Raw genomic sequence first — 19,447 nt, 5'->3', positions numbered from 1 at the left:
CTCACACTGTCCAGGGTGCCAATCTTCAGGAGAAGAATTGTCGGATCTCCCTCAGACTGTTAGAAAAGAGAAGGAAGTCAGTCAGAATAAGACAAAGACATTCAACAAGAGAAACAATGATTAATCTCTGTACCATCTCAAGTAAAGCCATATAAACTACTTACAGTATATACAGTACATAATAATCTACAGATTCAGTATTCTCTGCATGTTATTTCTTTGAAGACAAAACTAATAACTTAATTTTAATAACTCAACTTTGCTCCCAAAAAATATAGACGCATTTAAGTTACATTTACCAACTTAACAATAAAAAAGGCAACAAAAAAGTGAAAACACAGTGCCTCCTGAGTGGCCAAAATATGCAAGCCACATAACTGGCTACTCCAAAACAGGGTGGGTATAACAAATTATTAATTGGAAATCCTACATTTTAAAAATGAAAATTCTAACCCATGCTGCACTTACAATGTGACCCTTAATTCCCCTGATGGTTTCTTCCAGGTCGTGAATGGGAACACTCATGACACAGTTCCCAAAATGCACCAGCTTTCCGCCTTTTGCTGGATAGGCCATCACTGGCAGAAGACACACAGAGAGGAGGAGGAGGGAGACAGCACTGATCCTCATAGTTCTGGAAAAATAAGTTTGTCAGAGCTAAGTAAAAAAAACTTACATTGAACCGAGGTCCCGTGTCTGAAATCCAACGGAATGTATAAACTATCACTTGAGGTCATTAAGCACATGAGAAATGCACAAAGTTAAAGATTCTTAAAGTTAATAAATTATGCTTATCAAATTCATCAATGGCAGCCATGAATTTGATACATGATTTCTATACATGGTGCTTGTGATATCTGCATGTGTTCCTATCTGAATTGCGTATAAGTATAAATTATATATATTATATATTAAAATGATAATTTAATTAGTTTTTTTTTCTCCAGAGAGGGTCAAATTAGAACATAACTGAGGAATAGTGCCAAATGCAAGCTCAAGTGTCGACATCTACTGTACAATTAACAAAACCACAAGCGACACAGCAACTGCAGGAGATGAAGAGAAGCCTTGTCACACATTAAAACTAAAATTAAAACAAGACCAAGCAAAATGTATAAGACTGATCTCAAGCCAGGTTTTCAAAATTCCTCAATATGCGATATTAATTATGAGAAGGGGCAAAACTTCTGGGCATAACCCAGGTATTTTTCTTCATGTACCTCTAACATTTACCCTGATTTCATTCCACATAGAATATTTATTATCTTCATATTTCTGCCCTGGTCCCGAAATGCCACCATCCACCACATCTTTTCGGTTACACTGAACTCAGCAATCTCTCAATATTTTTTTATTTTTTTTAACCTCTGAAGTAGTGCAGAACAGTTTAAAACAGTTTAGAGGTCATTTGAAATGAAAATATCAATATTATATAGCTCTTTAGGAAAACAACATGCGATCCATAATTTAACAGAACCATGAAAATCAAAACACACGTGCTCCAAGCTTTACGAATTAAAGATTTAAAATTGAATTATCAGACCTGCTGGGCTGTGACTACTGGAAACAGGACTGGGCACCCCAATATAGTGTATGGATATATGTGTTTACAGAGGGTATTAAAAACTTAACAATGCTATTGGTTGCAATATTCTGCAATATTTCTCAGTCAGCATGCATATAATTACACTAATAAATAGGACATTGTTTGGGTTTTTTTATGTAAAAAAATATAGGCAATAGTGTTTTATTCAAAGGTGTAAATTTAAATCATTATAATTATGACTCAAACTTTTCAGATTTTGTTCTGAATATCATGTTTCAACACGGCAGCAGGGGTCTGTGTACATTCTAGATTTCCCCTGGTTTTGATCACATTTCTGTATTTTTACACAATGTTGAAAAGGGAGAGGGGAAGTGACTTACGTTCCCACCCCCCCTCCCTGCCCCTCTCACCATCATAGTGAAAGAGGGGAGGTGAGGCCCAGGACACCACCATGATGTCATCATCCTGCACCTGTCTCAGAGCCCTCTCCTCCACACGCCACCACGCTTGGAAATCTGTTCATCACACTAGACCTGCAGCAGAGTAACACAGGGCATGTTTGAAAACATATTCACATTTCACACATTTAAAAACAGGTGAAATGTGAATAGACTTTATAGCTTTATTCAGATGACTACTGGCAGTTTCAAATCACATAGTAGTAGTAAAATAGTGACTCCAGTTTAAACTACTTTGTTTTTGCCTTGCATTAAAATGTGACGCATAGTACTGGATTTAGGATCCTCAAGGTCAGGGTCTCAGTTTAGTACTTTTTAATTTATTTCTTTACTGACAAGCGCTGAAAGGGGAACATGAAAGGAGTTAAGGCTGACAGTTTGCATCCTTTTAAATGTTAAATGCTCCATAACAAATCTGTTACAACAATAAACCTAAGGCTGAGCATTATGCCATGATATGCCTTGTTTCGGAAGTAGGGAGTTGAGTTAAAGGTGAAGGAACGAATGAGGGGGGTTTCATCATTTCTGAGGTTTGTAGGGGGGCCAACTTCACGGAGCTCCAGAACAACCATGAGAGAGTTTGTTCTATCGAATCCTAAACCAATATTTTTTCTAAGTGACCTTGGACCAAATTTCAGGATGTTGAACCATTTTAATTTGAGCATAAATTAAATTAAATCACTTTCATTTAATTTTTTACAAGCAAAAGCCACAGTAAACGTCTCACGCCAACAGCAGGTGGCAGTATCTCCATCGTCAAAACAGGGCTGAACTGCCACCACGAAGTCAAACCATCAGTTTTACTGAAGTAATACAGCTGCAGTTGGCAACCTTGAAGAAAATGGTTCAACCAAACACAGATTCCAATCAATGAACAGCATTGGCAATATATAAGGAGACATGGGTTAAAACTGGTATGTAAATATGCATATACTGTACATTTAGTGATTCATGAATTGTTTTCATTTAATCTATGTGAGATGGTATTTAAATGGACAAGGTGTTAAATCTATAGAAAAACTTTGAATAGAAGGAATGTACAACACTGACAAACGTGAACAGAAAAGAATACAAGAGGGGCTGTTTCCAGTAGTCAAATTCCTCAAAAGCACTGACAAAGTCGATACAGTAGACTTTTTCAGAATCAAGAGTGAAACACAAACCATGGGGAACAAGTGGAAACTACAGGGAAGCACATTTCAATTGAGAACAGGACATGTGTTTTTTACACAAGGCCTTGTGGGAGTCTGGAACAAGTTTGCCCAGCCGTATTGTTGGAAGTCAAACCCTGTTTTCTTTCTAGAAATAGGTTGGATGAGATCTTCGAATCAATCAGATTCATTCAGATGCTAGCAACCAAACGAACAATGGTAGCCTCTCATCTGTAATCTTTTTAGGCGAAGTTCTGAAGATGGACATCTGTTTATCTGTCCAAAATAGTATGCCCTAATTTAAGCCTATTCCTGTAAATTAGAAATCTTCCCAGAAGAGGGCACACTATAAATGAAATGTACCCCATGGCAGAAAATATAAACTTCATATTCAATACCGTGGGAACAAAAAAGCTGTAGTCTCATAGGCAATGCCTTTTCTCACAATTAAAAATGTGTTGCCACCTGTGAAACTCAAAGTGAAATGTAATTTCACAAAGAGTCAGGCGTTAAGTTCCCCATATTGGAAGACATAAGCTGAGTGTGAAGTTTGACTTACATATTTCACAAAACCCCAGGGGAGGTGTCAGAATTGCACTTGTTTGCAATAAACTGTGACAGTGTGTAGTGGGAGGCACGCGGCGAGCACCAGTTAAAAAGTCAAGACCTGGGGCAAGGGGAGGGAAGCACCGGCGTGAGGCTAGCAGGGACCAAAATTAACACAAAAGAGTGAAAAAGAAACGAAAAGGCCAAAAGAAAGAGTGCCACTGTGCCTCGCGACCTCCAGGCTGGGCTTACCCTGTTTAGCGGGGTCCAGCCTGGGAAAACAGAGAGCCGCTAGCACAGCGGTGACCAGACTGGACTGACCCCACTTAGCGGGGTCCAGTCTGGTACAGCAGGGTGTGTAAGAGAATAACAACACAAGAGCTTAGTGCATAAAAAAGTGTGTGTGTGTGTGTGTGTGTGTGTGTGTGTGTGTGTGTGTGTGTGTGTGTGTGTGTGTGTGTGTGTGTGTGTGTGTGTGTGTGTGCCTGCACTGGTGAAAGTGCACGATGGGACAGGCAAAAATAAAAATAAAAAAAGAAATCCTTACGCAGGTGCAATCCCCTCCCGGGACTGTTGGTGTAAACTCCAGGGGGTGTCCAGTGTGCCTTTATAGGACCCGCCCGGCTGGGGCTCATCATCTAGAAGTCTGGACAGCTGGGACTACAAAGTTGAGGCGTCACCCTTCCTTTAGGGCTCTGCCTCCACACCGGGCACGCCTTGCGTCATGCCACAAACCAAACCAATAATGGAAAATACATCTGCGAGGAAGGGTTGTGAATGGGACAAATAAAAGCTGGAGTTGTAGTTTCTAGATGACTAAGTGTCAAAAGTAGAACCGAATTTCTGAAAATAAATGGAGGAACAAAGGCAGACGAATGATTCACATAAAGACTGAGAATTTCTGCAATTAACTCAAAATTTGTTAAAAACAAGCAGGTCACTTTTCAAAGTGTAGTGCTCCAGTGTAAAAACTGATCTACAGTTTCTTTCTCCAAACGGTGTATCTAAAACCAATATCTATGTTCTGTGTATCAATGGTCAACAAAAAATATTTTATTCAGGTTCATTTTATGATAGCCTCCGGCTTCACTGCCATCTTTGGTATTCTGCTTTAGAATACAGCATTTAGAAATTCCCTCTGTAAATAAAAACAGAGGAACACCATTTTGTCTAATACAGTAGATGTCAAAAATCTGTTCCAAGCCTTGCTACTTCAAAACTCCTGAAACTCCTGAAAGGTGAATATAGCTTGAGATAAGCAGTGAACACCAAGGCAACAGGAACCTATAAGCGGTCCAGTATTTGCAGGTTTGAGCCTCACATCTGGCTGAGCACTGCCAAGACTGCTGGGATTAATCAGGCAGAGCTCTCTCAGGCTGAGGCTCCAGTACAGGGTCTGCACAGCTGTGACATGTCAAAAGACGAAGACATCGAAGAAGGGTGCCCTGGAGTTGTGACATAGCACGGGGTGCTAAAAAACGTTTTTAAAACATGAATAAAAGACTATATTGAGTTCTGCCCCACAAAGATGATCACATGGGGACTCGATTTGGGTGGGGAAAATCCTGTCAACTTCAGGATTAGCTATGAAATAAGGAGCTTGCACATAAATAAAAAGTCGGTTTCAGACAGAAAGCAGGAGACACTTTACATAGAAGACTGTAGGAGTCTGGAACCAGCTCCCTAGTCATGGAGTTGAAGCCCACCCTGTGGAAAACAATTATTGGAAATTTATGATATTAAGCCACTAGCAAACAAACAGAGTGAGACAGGACAGTTTTGCTCCTCTCCACTTTGATCTTAAGTTAAATTTAGTAGCCCATTGAAACAGCAGGCCGGTAATGAACACTTTTAATTCTGCAGGCGGAGGGTGAAGATTCAGGCTGGAAGGCTGCCGGAAAAACTCAAGAGGAAACATGGGACACTTCCCCCGTCAACACATATAGATGAACTGCCAAACCCAGGCACGCCTAAGTTCTTCTTTCTAAAAAAAAGGGTTATATCTCTCAGGAATTTCCAACCTTGACACTTTCGTTTTTCTTTCAAACCACAGCCAGGTCTGCCCACAAATATTGTGCAAGCCTGGATTACAACAGAACACAAAGCATCATGTTCTGAAAACCCTCCTCTCCAAGACACACATTGTCCCTTTTTCCACCTTTTTCGTTCAGTCACAGATGACTCAGAAATGTCTGTACCAAGAGCCCCTCTTTATGAATCTGGGTTTTGGTATGAGATCAACAATTAATCTTCAGCTCCTCATTACATTGTGGGCAAGTGGCACTTGTGTATCTTCCAGCTTCAACTGCTACGGCATTTCGCCTTGCAGCTCGACAGACTCGCGGTTCTTCTCCCAGGATCGGGATGTTGTCTAGATTGGTTTTTTTTATTTCTGACCCAGATTTATGCGCTTCCGTTATGCCTTGCCAAACTCGTTTCCAAAACAACGTTCTGTGCGAAAACACCAAGAGGCAGCATAACCCCGAAGTGTCACCGTTTGCAAAACTAGGTCAATTCAGCTGATGTTTGCCATTAAAGAAGCACAAAAGAAGTAAGATACAGTGCTGCTCAGCAGAGGCAGACACAGTACTGACACACTGTCTGAATAAAGGTTATTGCCTTATTATTACTACCATAATTGTTCAACTGTACTTTCTCAACACGGATGTCTCTTCTAAGTTTATAAGACACTCCTCCGTCCCAGCAAATGGTGGGTATATGCCTATATTTCTAGTGACATAATAAAATTCCACATGGGCTGTTTGGGATGGCATAGTGGCTTGGCAGTTAGCATTGTTGCTTCACAGCCAACCAATGCAACCAATGCACATATCTACCCCAACAGCACTCACGTTTGACAGACACCACTGGTTGGAGAATGGAAACAGAATCTGCTTAACTCTGCACACAGATTCAGAAGACATGAGAGTTACCCCTAAAATGACTGAAACTATTGTCCGTTCAGCATCACTCCATTGTCAAACAGCATAAGTTTGTTAAGCCTGATATGCTGCTTCAACAACATACTTTTATGAAACGCGAAGATAAAAAGTCCTATTAAATGTTACTTATATTATCTTTGTTGATATTTTAAAGGTGGTGTTTATTTTTCTAATTAATAAACTTAGCACATCTTCTGCCAGATTAGGCCAAACACACTGCTCAGATGGTCAGTCTAATGGGTAAAGTCACTGCTGTGCACAGCATGTAAAACAGGCAACAATAATATCTTATAAGATGAATCTCAATTTGACCTGCTGAAGTTAACAAAGGCAACTTTGTCCCAGAGTGTCTCAGGAATAACAAAGGCAAATGGTCCCCCTTATTAATAAAACTTTTAATGCAGTATTAGATAATATAATACACTGAGCCATGGAATAAACGAGAATAAGAGCGCTTGTTTGAGAAGACAGGAAGTTCGCTCAGTCTGTAATTGTAATGCCCAAGCCTGCACTGAGTTTGCAATTCAGCACATCCCCAGAGCACTGAACCTCAAGGGCCGGCCGTCTCCAGCTCGGCCCAATCTCCACACAGCTTTCTCAGGCATTGACGTCATCTGTGGTGTGTACATGTGAGAAGCAGGCTGGGTACATAACATAGCTGCAAGAAAAAAAAAGTGTGAAACCGAAACTCCTGTATAGGATAATGTGGTAAGCCTTACTGTTCGTGAAGAGGATTTCCTCTAAAAACAGCGCAACTAAGGCAGAAAGTAAGACCAGTCGCTGAAAAAAGGTCTGTGAGAGGACCTGCAGTGAAAGCACAAATAAGCAGGCAGCTTCTCAACAAGCCGCCCTCCTGCTGCTCCTCCTAGAGCTCATATGAGCGGCGCACTGCGCATGGCCACCGGGCTCATGCGCTGCCCCAGCCCCCAGCGGTCTGACCGCAGACGGGCTGGTTTTGGGTTTGTGCCTCGTTCCACACAGAGGATCCCTCCCGGCACGCTGCCCCTGTGACCCAACAGGACGGCTTTCCCAACTTCCTGCCCCTGAGCACAGTGTGTTCCTGCACTTCCGAACACCCCCCTGCACACACAACCTCCCCCCTCGCTTCCTGATGGCCCCGGGATCACTTGGCACATAAAAGCGGGAAAAAGTATAATCAGTTTCAAAAAGCTTTGGAAAATCTTTATATTTTACACTACTGTATATGCTTCTGTATTTACTATTTCTTTTATTTTATTTAATATTTATTTTTTTACGGGCACTGGCTCTGTAATTCCTATATGCGCCCTATGGTACTCGCTCATATTTGTCATATTTGTTTCCTTTTGTACCTGCACTTGATGGAAAACTGTGTAAACACGGTTAAGTCATTCTGCCTAAGGGGCCTCTGCAAAGTACTCACACTAAAGACGATGGATATAATTCTGAATAATTATCAGGACAGAAATGTGGTTTGAGAGTGTAATACGCAGCTGAAGCTCCCACCAGAAACGTATTCCTGTTATGAGTTCACCATTTGTGCATCGAAACACACTTGCACAAGCAAGGTCTGGCATTACTGCAAAGTCATACTAACCTGATGCACTAGCGGTCAGGAAACTAACAGCGGCTGATGACCTCCTTAGGAGGCTGACGATAACAACCCAAGCAGAGTTCCTGTGGTTCCCAAACAGAGAGAACCAGAGTTCTGCACACAGGAGGGTTGAGGTAAGGTCACACAAGGCTTGTCTGCCACAAAAAATGAAACCTGACACTCCTCAATATTGCCTGAAAAAAAAAGAAGACATCTCATGCGTCAGATCAGCGGAATCGCAAATCACAAACCCGAAGCTGAAAGATAGGTTTCCAGTCGGCAGGGGAAAGAAATACACCATGAAGCAAACACCAGAGTTACCACTTGCGATTCACATGTGGTCTGAAATTCTGGTGTAATGTGAGCCTGAGCACGAAAATGGCAACTTGTCGTACTGGTTCTTTGAGAATTAAATTAAGGATCATATCTTAATCACCAGTTCCCTTCAATAACTCAGTGCTCATTTTGACCTCAGTGCACACACTATCTAAATAAGAAACTGCAACATGCCTATAGTTTCGCATCATGGACAACATTAATGTGGAATTAATGTGTCCTCCTGGTTTCCTAATTCTCATCAAAACATGTCCCTGGTACGCATCGAGAGAACAGGAATCTCTTCCAAAACAATGTGATTTGTAGGACAAAACCTGTAACTTGTGAATGTGGCAACAACAGGGTGACCACCACTGAAATGCGTTATGACAGGACAGGATTTAACTCTTCAGATAACAGTGGATGAAATTAACGTGTCGATTAAGAACCACAGCTTTGATGAAATTAATAATGGTGCTTAATGTTCAACCACAGGTACCGATGATCTGTTCACTGTTCCTGCCATCTTAAGGATAAGAAGAAGCAGACCACAGTGAAATCAAGTATTTTTATACATGATTTATGTATTTTTTTCTGCCTAGTGATTAAACAATATTTCTAAATTGGGATGGATGTTTGCTCGTTATGCCTTCTGGCACGTAGGGGCTGCAACATCCTGATGCTGTTTCCGTAACATTAGGTTTTTACGGGACAGGGTACTTAGCCTTGTGCCCACCATGGAGCACCCAACATGGGACATGAACCCCCTACCCTGAGATTATGAGTCTCTTGATTTAACGAACAGTTCTTTCCAGACCCTATGCGGACAACACAATCCGGAATAGTGTTGTCTGCATAGCGCCTGGAAAGAACTGTTCGTTACAGAATAGTGAGCCAAATTAAAATGAATCCCACTTCGTGAGAGCCCGGGTCCTGCTGTGTCTGGCTCCGTTATGATTTTAACCTTCCGTTCCTGATCCCCCCCACGCCGGTTCCGACCCGGTTCCCGTGTTTTAAACCCCCGGATGGATCGCCTGGCTATGGACTCTCGCTTCTGTCTTGGATTACCCGTTTGGACTTTTACATGGATTATTCACCCCGGAATCACTACCCCTGGACACCTACACCCCTTGGACACGCCCCCCTGTCTCCATATCCTCTCCTGCATGGCTTTTTCCCCAGTGTTTCCTCACTAACCCGGATCGTGTCGTCTGCATAGGGCCCGGAAAGAGCTGTTCGTGACACTTGATCTGCCAACAGAGCTAGCCAGGGCGCATTTCTAAATTGAGCACAGGCATAATGCTCAGTTCATGTCATTCCTTTTCAGGGCATCCATGATTTGAAGGGTTCCAGGGATGTTTGTAGGGGTGTGAAGATTGTATGGCCACCCTAAACAATTAGCTCTCTTTTCCCCAAAGGAGAAGAAGAAAGCAACTGCAACGTTAACTTCACTAATACAAACGGAGTATGTCAAAGGCATTAAAAACACAATGATGAAAAGCAGCCTGTGAAGTGAACTCCTTTTCCTGGACAGTAAGGTGTGACTATTGCTCTGACGCTCTTCTGAGTGCGGAAGGGGAAGAAATGAGGGCCACTTGTACATATTTTTTCTCGTCAGACCTTTCCACACGTTTTTAAAGATCAGATTCCGAAGTGCACAATTAGGTCGCAAGGTCCAACTTGGGGGGAATATGCACTTCGTTATCTGTCACATGTGGCTTCACGCCTAATGTCAAGTTTCTGGTCTCATTAGCAAATCTAAAAGTCAACTGAAGCACCTAGTGACTCATTAGAACTTTTAATAAGTTTTTTTTTCTAGCAACCTGCTGACACAGGCAAGAACGTGATGCAGAAAATAAAGGGTAAAGCAATGAAACTACTCGGTTTCGGAATATGAAACTCACAACTTCTTAAATCAGATATTGGCAGTTTTCATCCGTGGTTCACTGTACGTATTTGCAGCTCTGATCAGCAGGGAAAATCGGATATGCTGACTGTCTCTGAAGGGCAAGTGATACTTCCATTGCGCACAGCTTTTTTTTTTTGCAGGGAAAATAAAAAGTAATGCAAGAAAACTGACCTGTACAAATGCACACCAAGTCACTCCAAGAAAACTAAGAATATACTCCCTTATCAAAAATCTAGGAATAAATAGATAAGAACAGTTTAACTCACAGTTAAAAAACATATAATTCTTATACAGTATACAGTTCATAATTGCTGGACTGAGGAAATAATGAGCTGGATGTTGAATCAATAAGATAGGGAGAAATGGTGTGGTCAGGTTTGTATTGTGGGGTCAAATGACTAAAACCCAGGCAAAGTACAATTACGATGAGATGAAACAACAAGTATAAGGCATACTTAATATTTTAGTGTTTGGCATTAACTCGCCTGGCAGTTTTGATGCCCAAGCCTTAATGTCCAGTCTGCCAAAACCCTCCTCACTCGTGAGGAATGAACTGGGGAGGCAGTTGCAAGGATGAAGATGGGGAGAAGGGAGGAGTGACAAAAAGGGAGCTCAGCAGGTGAATATTTATACAGTAAGTCAGAAAGCAGAAGTGCGGGATTGCAGACTGACCACCTCCCAAGCTTCAGCTTCACAGCTCCCTGTAGGACACTGCTGCAGTACCCTTCATTAAGGTACTTCACGCAGATTGCTCTGCTGCCCAACTGTACAAATAAAGAGAAAATGTAAGTTCCTTTGGATAAAAGTGTCAGACAAATAAACAAATGAATAAAAATATTAATAATAATAAAGATCCAAGAATAAGGCAAGGAGAGAACGTCGCATTCCCAAGCAGATACTTACATTAATGACATGATCCTCAATCCTCCTTCAATGCATCTCTTCATGAAAGAAAGAATTTGCCTGATGAAGCCTCCAGGTGTTGATGGTCTTAACAACAGGGATGATGGTGGGTTCTTGAGAGGTAAGGCTTGACTGAGCTGCTCTCTAGTGGGTGAAAGCGGTACTGCTGATTTCCCAGTTAATTATCCATTAATTTGGTTTAGGCTATGGTGCTGTCTCAGTGCTCACACCTTCAGGGAATGGAGATGGGCGACAGGGAAACTTGTGATCATGTTAGCCCTCTTGTTTTCAATTCAGGTCCATCTGCGCCACATCATTACACCTGAGCAGTTATTTGGGAATTGAGGCATCACTTTAAGTCTTTCTTCCCAGGTTTAAAGCAGGTCATGATTGACAGACCATAAAAAAAATAACTGAACAATTTACTTCAAGGACCAGAAAGATTTAATCTTGTCAAATGGTTATTTAGTCATTAAGGCTGACACTTCTGATAAATTGGTCATTTAATTAATCTTTGCATTTTCCACTGCAATAGGGTGTCTACAATACTGCTCTATACAGCTCTGTATTTGCACAACCTGTACAGGTTTGCTGTTGTTTTTGTATTTGCTACCAAAGTTTTTTTTTGTGCATTTTTATCATTTTAATTATTTTTTATTTCACTTGCATGTAGTCATATCCTGCTGTACCTACAACACTGCACTGGGGCAGTTTAAAACAGTACTGCAGGCCCCAGGTAAATGAAAATGTTCAAACAGGTTTGGAGCCTGGGTGGTATTTGGGTCTCAGGAGTTGCACGGGTCAGAACTTTTCCTGGAAGAGTACCAGAGCTAGCCAGTATTGTAGAGGGACAGAGATGCCGAGTCAGAACCCGTGACCCGTGTTCCCCACCTAGGGCTTCACCGTCACGAGGCTGTTGCCCAAGATGAGAGAGTCAAGGTGAGAGACGTAAGAGTAGCCGGGATGCCGGCAGAGTGTGATTAACATGTCTTGTGCAAGACTAAACAAACTCAGGTCATGCAGTTGTGATAAAAGGACATACAGTACTAATGGACAGGTTGACCTCACCATGGTGTTACACACTTAGAATCACAAAGATTGATTAGCTTTACAGAATTGTTTTGAAGAAGGGTGTAGAGGATGGAAAAAGTGACACACAGTTATGAAATAAGGACATTTTCCAGATAAAATCCAATACACAATGTGCATCTTCCTGTAGTACTCTGAATTCACACACTTTCAGGAAGGGTTTATAATCTGCAAACAGCACCAGTCACTGTTACTATGAATGGGTGTTTTGAAGTGATCACTGAATATGCATCAGAACCTATACAAAATATTGCCCCACATGGCACAGTGGCTGTTCTTAACAAAGGTTATCCCTGTCTTTCAGTTATTACCAAACTGTCACATGCAACAGATGTCTGCTTCTTTGCAATGAGTAAATTTAGATTGACAGACACAGCAGATCCTACAAGTGCATCCAATTGAAGAAGGTGTTCAGGCGAAGAGAACACGTTTTCCCCCTTTTTCAGCACAAAAAATAAATTTTCAAAACTTGTTCTCATGGAAAGAAGTGTGGTTTGCTGGTGCACAAACCCTGACAGCACAGACAAGCTCCATTTATCATCTTGAGGTCTCATTTCATAAATCATGCACTCCTGCCCCTCAACCCCTCTGTTTTCTGTCCTGCAAAGCCAGCACAGAAATTCTTACATTTTTGTGTTTGCTTTCAGTATTTCTATTATTTTCTTTTTACGAAGACATCTTTAATAGATAATAAACTCATTCTAAACAATTCTGTATACTGAGAAATGTAAACACAGACATTCTCATCTCAAAAATAGGGCAGGTAAGTTTTAGCAGCTGATAACCAACACTTCCAGTAGGTGGGAAAGACATTAGTGGAAATTTACTTCAAATGGATTAGATTAAATCACATAATGAGAAATACATAAATAAATGACCTTCAACGTGACCAACTTGTAAGCTTCCATTCTTTAATTCATTTTCCAATATGCACAAAACTTCCATTAAGCAAAAGCAATTACTTCACAACCACTGATTTGCAACACAACTGTTATTATGACATCAGAGCACAGCAAAACGGATGTTGTATAAGGCTCCAGAGACAATTCTCTCTCTCAGTTCGATGCAATTTTAAGAAACATTTTCCAAAAATAACTTTAAAAAAGACCAAGCCATGCTCCTCAGTTTCTTCATGGTTTTCTTGGCTGTCAGCCACAGTGTTTGATGTTTTATGATCGTCTCTAATCTTTACTATTAAGTGTCAGTGCAAATGTAAACGGTTTCCAGTAACCAAAGCACCACTTAAAATAGACAATACAGTATGTGCAGAACTTCGATGTGCAGAACTCGCCTCGGCATTCGTCTTGACAGAAGCACAAACCACTGTTTCTGCATCATGGGTTTTGCTACTCTGTCATCAAACAAAAAAAAACAGAGATTACCGCCTTAATAACCACGCAGTGTGGGCCTGATGGCGGAATGATAAGCTCTGTGGTAACGGTCCGGGGTGAAGCCTAGAGAAATACCACACCTGACAGGTACGAGCTCAGTTTCCAATAAGCCTTCAGTTTGAAAAGAAGTCTGTGGTTGGAGGCAGGTCAAAGGCAACTTGACTAATGTAGGGCAGCTTTGAAGGCGGGTACCATCATTAGAACAAACAGGCTCATCTCCCCTTTCTCTCAGATAACCAGGAACAGATTAATGCATAGATCTTTCTGCTGTTTCTGAACACACACATATATTTGCAGGAACACGTACAGTACATACAGTCTATACGTATTTAAGTGGAATGCAAAGAATGAGAGAACAGCACTACAGACTCTACAACTAACATCAAACAGGGTAAAGATGGTAAAGTTGACCAGGCAGCAGAAGACTTTTCTTATCAATGTAACTGACAAACAGCTCCATGTTATGCTGCAGTTTTATCTGCGGTGAAAATCATTTTTAAAAAAGTCTGGAACTTCTGTATTCTTGAATTTAGGCTTTACAGGCAACCCTAGAATATGTCCTACGTACATAAGAAACTCATTAGCCAGAAAACACATTTTTTTAAAAGGTTGTTCCCCTTTTTATAAAAATCTTAAGAGTCATCAATTTTGGCCTTCAAGAATTCCCAAGTATTGTATTAAACCAGAGAGGCGTTTATTATTTCATTGTTAAAAAACAACTTTGTTTTTTCCTAACTCTTATATTGTTGATGCCGAAAAGTAAAAAATTTTCATGTGTCCTAGGTCATGAGATCTCGAGTGTTGACTCACCCTGGCCAGCTCAAACCCGAGCTCAGCAAAGTGTGTAAAGAGAGGACATTCTTCTTAAACCACCCAGTGTCTGTGATTAACATATTATGTTCAAGGAAACTCCGGAATGTCACAAATAAAATATTTCTGTGTACCCCAGCACACAGGCATGGCATAGAAAGGTGGAAAGGTGACACTGGACTCACTTTTAAAAGTCAGATGATGGTGATAAGAAACAGGAACAGAACAGACCCAATGTAACACTTTAATATGGACATATTTTAATTCAGCCATTTGTGCAGACTCTGTAAAATCACTTATTGTAACATCCCTGCCTCCAATTTAAAAATTCAGCCTAGTGACTGTAGTTGTTTTTAAAGATGTGCAGTGAAAGGGAAAAGGCCAAGGTCAATGCATCTTTCAAAGGCTGACAGTCCTTAATTTCAAACTATTCACCTGTATGTCAGAAGGAAGCTTATGTTAGTAGCACTTGGGCATGTCTGGAGCGAAGTTAAAACTTTAGATCAAAACCTTAAGTGACAGCATTCAAAACAGACCAAAAAAAAAACAAAAAAACATGGATCTCTTCATTTTTGGTTCATGGAAGTTCTTACAAAGATATAACATTTCATTTGATGACCACAAGGGGGCAGTACTTGAACATACAGGACTGGGTTATTTTCTGTCTCCTGAGATGAGCATGGATTCCATTGGACGAAAACAGCTCAAACCGAGAGACTCCCAGCTGAACTCTCAGTATCTTTAACCATCTTCCAATCCCTTATATGAACTGCTTCCCAGCTCTTGGGAGATATGGAAGACATCACAAGTGAACTTGTACCATCCAACAGGTTTTAGACGACAAGAACAGTTTAATAAAACAGTACAACTTGGAAATCATGAATTATGATAATAGAAATTGAAAGCTGTGAACACTTAGGAAAACACATAACATCTCTATTCAGGCTGTTTTGGTTACTCACAGTGGCCCAACATGGGACAGTGCGTCTCCTAATATTCTGGCCAGTGGTGTCAAAGGGCAACGCACAGCTAATTTATTCTACACCATGGGAATGATCAGCAAATTGGTCAAATGCAAATTCAAAAAGGGATAAAGTTTTGACACAAGTCTTCACACATACAATAGGACACTGCCAGCACAGCAGAGTCCGCAATAGGTTACTATACAAAGTTAGTATATATGCTGTCAGTCATTAGTATAAGTCGGTATACGATAAGTTAGTAATAGTGCTGAATTTACGATACTCTGCTGGTCAGAGTTGCTGATGTTTGATACTCAGAACCTCGCAAGCGGGGAATTACAGTTGCACTGCTCTTTATGATTCACCGCACATTCACATGACTTCTCTATGTTTGAATCCATTGTGCCCGGAATTAAAACGGACTTGCTATGACTTACCACTGAACTTTACGAGGGCAACTGGAGTTTCATTCCAATGATGACCACATGCACTCATGTCGTCTTCCATTCATTCATCACATTCAACTTCAGACAAGAGGAGGCATGGCTTAAGGAGTGTTATTAAATATTCAGCATGAATATTTCCCACCTGGTATGTGTCAGCACGTTCATCATACACAGCTGACATCATGATGTCGCAGACAGGGGAGAGGGCAGTTGCCAGCTCAGGTGACACTGTTCCACATCAGTATACAGTGTGTCTTATCTCCTTCAAATTGCACGCAAAAGTTGTCAGATGTTCCACTCACCAAATTATCATCCTAACACCATCTCTGCCGATCTCATCACACATGGTGAAATTCTATAAGGCGACATTCGCAGCAATTACCCACGCAGTATGTAACACAATTAATGTATGGGTGATTTTACATTCTTTTTAAAAAGATCTATTGATACGGCTGATGCAATACTACCATTATCTATAGTTCCTTGTTGAATTTAATGAGATCAGCATTTAGTTGACAAGAGCTATCAAAAAGTGCAGTTATGACAGAAAAAGAGCACTGAATAAACTTTAATGTATACAGGTTTTATACAACATAAGTAAACATGTTAATGCATACAAACCAAAGAGCACTGAACAAATGTCAACGAACAGTGTATCTATAGCCAACCTTATTAAGCATGTTGTATAAACCAGAAATGTGATTAACATTGAGCCAACCACATCTTAGAGGAAGTCTACATTTTTATTTTGGTCAAACAGACCTAGTTCAAATATTCAGAGATAGTCTCGGGTCAAAACCATTCTGGCAGCAATTTTACTGCTCATGTGTACAAGAAACAGAAACTCTTCATTCATAGGGTTCGGTGTCAAATTCCACAACTTCTACCTTAATTATTTCCATTAAAGAGAGATCATGAGCTTTTGCCTTTGTGGTTGAAAACCACATGCTTGTAATTTTTCTAAATAACAGAATAAACGCTGCATTTTAATTCAGTTAAGAAATGGAAAAAAAAATCAGTCTGGTTTTAGTTTCATATTACCTGCTTGCTTGTCAAAATTCTCTGAAACCTGCTATAAAAATAAAACTGCTGTGAAAGGGGCAAGAAATTTGATTTATATTCTGAGGGTGTTCAAGACAAAGCCATACATGGCAGGATACAACGGAATAAAAGACATGCAGGGTATCCTGACTGCAATATCAAAGAAGAGGCTATCTCAGAACTGTTTTATTTGCACACACAGGCAATCATTTTGTCTGAATGCCCACATAACAAAGACCTAGCTAACTGCCGAACAGATCAACCTTTTGATCAACATTTCAGACATATCCAATAAGAGATTCAACATCTCACATGGAACAGACAAGGAAAGCAACTGTGTTTCAGGGTATGCCCAAGTATTTAAAAAGCAAGTCCCATGTTGAGAGCATGGCATTTTTACCTGATCTATCACTCCACCACACTCCCACCAGTACAGCTAGCTTACTATATATCAATATCCAGGTATATTCTGAAACACGGCCACTTCTTTTGCCAGATTCACTTTATGTGTTTAAGAAGCAAACTGCACACTTGCACCAATTTCTGTAATTTCTGTCAACTACTCCCCGGGATAAACTGGTGTATAATAAAATGTAAAACATGTAACCTATATTAAAATTAAAATGAATAAATCTGTCAAGCTAAACCCATGTCAGTACACAACAGAAAATCAGCCCGTGATGCTTTAACTTTCTTTAACTTTTAAAGTGGTCCACTCACTTAGGATGGTATAGGATGCATTGCTTTCTACCAACATGTGATGTAGAGGCAGATGTTAAATGATTAGAAAGATCTTTCCATTGAATACAGTGGAGCGATCATGAGCAGATCTAAATGACATATACTTTGGCGATGCACGACCCCACAGCAGAACTGCTTCCCCACGATCGGCTTCTTCAACACTTAAACGAGAATTAACAGGCTAAACGCAAGAATGAAGGCTCTGAGACTCTGGCGGTACGGAATTACTCAAGTGGGCAGGGGTAGAAGTGCAGCAAGCCAAAGTAGCCCATTCGACTGGAGCCACCTACAGGATTTCACCCCACCACCACCCTAGTTCGGAATGACTAATTCAGTTTCACTGGAGCAGTTCATGCCCTGTGATTGACTGGTGTCCCATCCAGGGTGTATCCTGCCTTTCTAGGATAGGTTCTGTCTCCCCTGTGAACCTGCGCTGGATAAAGCGGTTAGGACATGGATGGACGAAACAGTTTAAGAGCCCCTCCCAGTGATGCGGTGCTGGAGATTCAAAGTGACCTACAAGCCCCGCTGAAGTTCGATCCCTCTGTCACCAGCACGCCACATCACGGGTTGTAAAACCACCTCGCACAGCAGGGTAACACGTTATGGACCTGCACGTTGATCCGGGAGGTGTGGAGCCTTGTAAGACGGATCCACCAGCCTTGCTGCTTGTGGCGCAGCCCGATCTCCTCCGGTTGTGGTTGTGGGTCGCCCCCCGGCACGGGCGAGGTGTCCCACATGGTGTCCCAGGTGCCGCGCTCCGTCCCTGGCGTCGCAAGCTGACACCGGCCTCTCACCGTGCGGGGGCCCACAGGCTAATCAAAAGCCACTGGCATCAGTCTCGCCTACACCATATCACCCAGCAACACACAACACACAACTTCTTGTCATGAAAAACGTATTTACCACTGCTCATCATTAAAACTAGCACTTGACATACTGGGCAAAGGCAAGGCTCTTGCTGCTGTGGCAGTCACTGTTGTCACACAGTTCTTGACACATCTATACAACCTGTGCATCTCACCTCCACCCCTCACCACAGGGAAACCAACCTAGCAACAAAAAGTAAATGACTTTATTCCAACATTTAACACAACTTGTCACAAACTCAGGCGAGAAGTGCCCCTTGGCAGCAAAGAAAACTATACATGCTCTCACTAGATATTCATAAATGAGCAAAAATGAAATCAATCACAGTTTTTGATGACATGTCTATTTCCTCATAAAGTAAAAAAAAAAACTTTATTGAGTCATCATTACAAATAAAAGAATATTTAATCCTTTCTGTGCATTATATTAAAGAAGATAAAATTAAGGACTACGTGTATACATTTTACATAAAATATAAAGGACAATTAAGTTTGTTGGAAAAGGTTATGATACAAATTGTTTAATGACAGTGAAAATTATCATCTACTTGAAAAAGCTATTTTATTTGTGTGCTCTTCACAAAACAATTATACATATAATTATATGTTAGGTTTTAATAAGAACATACACCTTAGTAGAGATAACTCAGGAAGGAATCTCTCTTTCCTATTCTGTAATAATATGCATTTCAACGCTGCTTTCCTCTGTAGCCCTGATTTGCATTAAGAAACCGCTGTATCACACTAGTAAGCAC

The 19,447-nt window shown here is 41.0% G+C and overlaps 1 long non-coding RNA gene across 1 annotated transcript; it reads right to left on the bottom strand.

The window, feature by feature from the left end:
- Nucleotides 1-13,326: 13,326 nt before the first annotated feature.
- LOC148658830 (uncharacterized) lies at nt 13,327-19,430 on the bottom strand. Its single transcript, XR_015940204.1, has 2 exons — nt 18,435-19,430; nt 13,327-16,396 (listed from the first exon to the last, which is right to left on the bottom strand). It is a non-coding gene; the product is annotated as an uncharacterized LOC148658830 (long non-coding RNA).
- Nucleotides 19,431-19,447: the final 17 nt, after the last annotated feature.

This window comes from Lepisosteus platostomus, chromosome 7 (assembly GCF_059453375.1).
Source record: "Lepisosteus platostomus isolate fLepPlt1 chromosome 7, fLepPlt1.hap1, whole genome shotgun sequence".
In the NCBI taxonomy this organism is placed as follows: domain Eukaryota; kingdom Metazoa; phylum Chordata; class Actinopteri; order Semionotiformes; family Lepisosteidae; genus Lepisosteus; species Lepisosteus platostomus.
Note: the sequence above shows the minus strand (reverse complement) of the source record. Positions and strands in the feature narration are given on the sequence as shown.